General features: G+C 50.7%; 1 non-coding gene across 1 annotated transcript; it reads left to right on the top strand.

Moving 5' to 3' along the window:
* Window positions 1-662: 662 nt before the first annotated feature.
* Trnat-ugu (transfer RNA threonine (anticodon UGU)) lies at window positions 663-736 on the top strand. Its single transcript has one exon. It is a non-coding gene; the product is annotated as a tRNA-Thr (tRNA).
* The last annotated feature ends 4179 nt before the right edge of the window (window positions 737-4915 follow it).

Raw genomic sequence — 4915 nt, 5'->3', positions numbered from 1 at the left:
CTGGTGATCGTCGAGGGGACGCTGAATAGTGCACGGTACATCCAAACCGTCATCGAACCCATCGTTCTACCATTCCTAGACCGGCAAGGGAACTTGCTGTTCCAACAGGACAATGCACGTCCGCATGTATCCCGTGCCACCCAACGTGCTCTAGAAGGTGTAAGTCAACTACCCTGGCCAGCAAGATCTCCGGATCTGTCCCCCATTGAGCATGTTTGTGACTGGATGAAGCGTCGTCTCACGCGGTCTGCACGTCCAACACGAACGCTGGTCCAACTGAGGCGCCAGTTGGAAATGGCATGGCAAGCCGTTCCACAGGACTACATCCAGCATCTCTACGATCGTTTCCATGGGAGAATAGCAGCCTGCATTGCTGCGAAAGGTGGATATAGACTGTACTAGTGCCGACATTGTGCTTGCTCTGTTGCCTGTGTCTATGTGCCTGTGGTTCTGTCAGTGTGATAATGTGATGTATCTGACCCCAGGAATGTGTCAATAAAGTTTCCCCTTCCTGGGACAATGAATTCACGGTGTTCGTATTTCAATTTCCAGTAGTGTATCTATTAGGTACATTACGTATGTAGATTGTGGACAGTTGGGAATGTGGGTCTCACTGGATGCGTGCAAGGGATAAGTCCCTGCAGTCGCGCTATTCATCTGTGTCCTCGGTGGCTCGGGTGGATAGAGCGTCTGCCATGTAAGCAGGAGATCCCGGGTTCGAGTCCCGGTCGGGGCACACATTTTCAGCAACCCCCATCGAGGTATATCAACAACACCTGTCGGCAGCTGAGGGTTTCAATCAATTATCGCCTTCAATAGTTTCTAAAATAATCTCAGAAAGGCGCAGGTCTCTTGAAAGAAGCGTAAAAGGGAAGGGAGGAGGGGAGAGGATGGTTTGCATAAAGCACCACTATAGTGCGCGCCAGTAAAATGTTGCTTGTGCTGTATTATCGTAGGCTAGCCTCGTCCACACTTTCTCTAGAAGATATTAACAGCTTTCAAAGTAAATAAATTGCCTACAAAACGTCTCACTGTCCAACGTACTTACGATGAGACACAGTCGCAACTTCTGAAATCCGTCGTCCTTGGTCACTGACCTGTCGTACATATACGGCAGTCTTGGTTCCACGGATAACTCACGAAAACCCGCCGATTTGACCTCACACACGAACGGACCCTGCCTGCAGGCAGGTTGGAGAGCTACAGCCAACGGGCAGGGACTGCGTGTCAGCGGAAAACGACGAATCCCAGACCGGCGGTCCAGATACATCAGAGATATCCGCGGAAATGGCCCGCAGTTTTAGCCCCTCGCGGAAATCCGCTTGTGTATGGCCAGCTAATGGGAGAAGAAAGGGGTTTTGGACTATGGTACAGTACCTCCACCAGCAGTGTCTGAAGGTGTGCTATTGAGAGAGAAGTCAAACTGAGAAAATTAGGAATTCACACGACCGTCTCGCTGTTTGATGCGACCGCGGCCAAATGTTTGCTCGCCCCGACGGCAGACAATGCGAACATCCGGCGGCGTCCCCCCACAGCGGCCGTCTGTGAGACGGGCGGCCATCTTGGACCGGGCTGTCGGTGTCCTCTGTCGGACATTACTTAGCGGCGACTCGGGGCAGGGCAGGTTTTTGTTGCGGCGAATGCGCCCGGGGGCGGCGAGCCTGGAGGCGGCGGCGGCGGCTGCGCCAAGACAAAGGCGCGCGTGCTGCAGCGACGCCGAATTAAGACGAGGGCCGTTCCATTAAAGGGCGCTGCAGGCCGCGTTAGTTCAACTTGGCACCAGGCGTGACTGCCATGTAAATGGCGCGCCGGCGTCTCGGAGGACAATGCGGGGACCTACCTCCTGCCTCCTACCTGCTGCCCACAATGGCCGCCGGCGCTGTCTTCCTGCGCCCCCTAATGGACGGCCGCCGCAGGGAAACCCCCGGACAGCCAGAATTATTACTGGCACCTCGCCTCGCACCACTCCGCTCGCCATGTTTCCTGGCTAAACCTAACGTTACCTCGGGTCCGAAGGAGTGAACGCGACATTGTAGCAGGTACGAAAATGTAGTATTTACCCACAGTTTGGTATTCTAGTTACGCCTACGTGCTTCCTTTCTATGCCAAACTTTCTATGTACACCTGACACTTAGCAGCACAGTGTGCTTTCGAATTTTGTCAGAAATGGGAGAAGCCAGCCAGGTGGATAGTTCCCTGTGCTTAGTGAGCATACTCAGTACTCTTTCGCTGGAAACATCAAAGAGTGCTGTTTCGCTGGTTGCGATTAACAAAAGTTGAGCCCATTTGCGAAGCTATGAGAGGTGCTCAATAAGTCATGCAACACTTTTTTTTTAATGTAGTTTAGTTTTATTGAGGATTCCAGATATTATTCCCTCTCTTTTAGCTATAAAACTTTTTTTTTTTTTTTTTACATCATCTCGGTTCAATGCGACGGCCTTGTGGCACCTTGTATTGTATGTATTGTATGTTAATCGGGGACCTAGAAACGACGGAGAGGCTCCGTCCCCGCCGCAGCCGCAGTGGTCCACAACCCCACGACGACTACGGCAGTCCACTTCACCCCTCCGCCGCCCCACACCGAACCCAAGGCTATTGTGCGGTTCGGCCTCCGGTGGACCCCCCAGGGAACGTCTCACATCAGACGAGTGTAACCCCTATGTTTGCGTGGTAGAGTAATGGTGGTGTACACGCACTTGGAGAACTTGCTTGCGCAGCAATCGCCGATATAGTGTAACTAAGGCGGAATAAGGGGAACCAGCTCGCATTCGCCGAGGCAGATGGAAAACCGCCTAAAAACCATGCACAGACTGGCCGGTTCATCGGACCTCGACACAAATCCGCCGTGCGGCCTACCAGGCGGGCTTGTGGCACCTTACTGGGAGCGCGTGTATCACCGCATTGTAACTCTCTCCTGGTCGACGTCGGAGGCAATGTCTTGCTGCATCAGTAACCCCCCCCCCCCCCCCATCATCCACGCACTGCTTCCCGCGGAGAACATCCTTCTTTGGGACAAACAGATGGACGACGGAAGAAGAGGTGGCGCGGCGCCGTTTCACGGACTGTCGTTTTGTTTCTAGTCAGAAGTGATCAACCTGAGCCGTGGCTGGCTCACGCTATGCGCTGAAGGTTTACTTCATTGCGATTCTGTGTTTAGTCTCCCGTGGTTATCGCGATTATGCTGTTATCCTCTCTTTCCGCGGGTGGCAGCAGCAGTGCGTATCGATATTCGCACCTTGGACTATCTTTGACAGGTGGCCGGTGTGCGGCCAGTCGATCGGTTGGCGTGGAGCAGCGAGGAATTCTCGGCGGGGAGCAGTTTGGCCGGGGCCCGCGAGCGGTCTCTACGCGGTGTCGGCGTGTGTGGCGCTGTTTCGATTGCTACGAGGTCCGTGGCTCACCGACCCTGTACACGAAAGTTGAGTTTTGATTTCACCTACCAGCAAGTCAAGACTGTTCACATTGTGTCGTTTGGAGTTCGTTGTCAGCTGTTGGGATAGTCCCGCGAGCAACAACGTGGTTTTCAAGTTGCAAAATTCTAGCCACCCTCCGGTGGAGTATCACTGTATTTCGTTATTTCAATTGAAGTGCACCAGCGGAATCTTCTGCCTTGTAGCCCTTAACGTTCCGGTTACCTGCCCCGGCTGTTGACGTAAATTTCAGGCAATGTGGTTTCCTCATCGTTTTGTCGCTGTCCAGCACGGTGTGTAGTTTGACAGCTCCGCCTACGATTGGTTGTGGGCGCCAGTATCTTCTACGTCGTTCCGTTCAACTCCCTGTTGTGCCCTGGTCGGGTGAGGTGGAAGTTATCTTGTCGGTGCGTCCGCTGACTGTCGATCGGTTGGGTTGTCGTCGCATCGTGAATGGTTGGCCCGACTGCCTGTCTCACCTAAGCGAGCGTTAGTGTTTGAATTTCATGCCGACCCTCGCACATCTGGGCACCCTTGTGTGTACTGCCTTTTTTTAAAGAATTTTCTTGTTGTTGGTACCTGTATGCCTTCTAGCCGGTTTTGTGTTTTAAATTAGAGTTGTTTTACTCTTAAGGCCTTCAGCGTAGTTTAAAGCACTGTTTCACATAAGCCCTTTGACATTCTAAAAAAAATGAATTTTTAAGTCTTCGGCCTTCCACCCATTTGAATTTAACTTGTTTACTTCAGCCTAACTAAAAAACTGTTTTAAGATAAGGCTTGCCTTTTAAATTTTTGATTATGCTTGCGTTTTAAGTTATTGGCCTTCAGCCGTTTTTAAATTAAAGTGTCTTTCAGCCAGTAATTAAGTCCCAAAGATTAAAGCTGTGTGTTCAAAAAATCTTTTCGGGCTCTTGTAATGTTTGATCAAATAATAAAGTTGTATGTTCGAGTGTAACTGACAGCCCCTTATTTTGGCCCCTTTCCACAATTTATTCTATCTGCCCTGTCCTGCGGGTTAAGCAGGGCATTTCACAACCCATGTTTCATCGCCTGTGATGATTTTCGACAAAAAATTGTCACGTTCAGCCTCGTAACGCTCAAGGAATTCCACACAAAGGGTACTCAGTTTGTCTTCATTTCTTTTAGAAAATATCACACCGACTGTACGACTGGCTGGAAGAGTTTCAAGCAAACAAAATACGGCATGTCGTCCTGAAATACCAGAACAACTGTGCGACTGGCTTCAAGAGTGTCAAGGAAAGAGAACATGGCATGTTGTTCTGAACGGACGGAAGTCTTAGAAGTTACTCTGGCATGCCCCACGGAAGTGTTATAGGGCCATTACTTTTTACAATATATGTAAATGGGCTAGTAGATAAAGTCAGATGTTCCATAAAGCTTTTCGTGGATGATGCTGTTGCATACAGAGAAGTTGCAACGGGATGTAGGAAAACCAGCAGAGGATCGACGCTTGGTGTAGGGAGTCGCAACTGACACTCAAAGTA

The sequence above is a fragment of the Schistocerca cancellata genome, chromosome 8 (assembly GCF_023864275.1).
Source record: "Schistocerca cancellata isolate TAMUIC-IGC-003103 chromosome 8, iqSchCanc2.1, whole genome shotgun sequence".
Taxonomy (NCBI): domain Eukaryota; kingdom Metazoa; phylum Arthropoda; class Insecta; order Orthoptera; family Acrididae; genus Schistocerca; species Schistocerca cancellata.
Note: the sequence above shows the minus strand (reverse complement) of the source record. Positions and strands in the feature narration are given on the sequence as shown.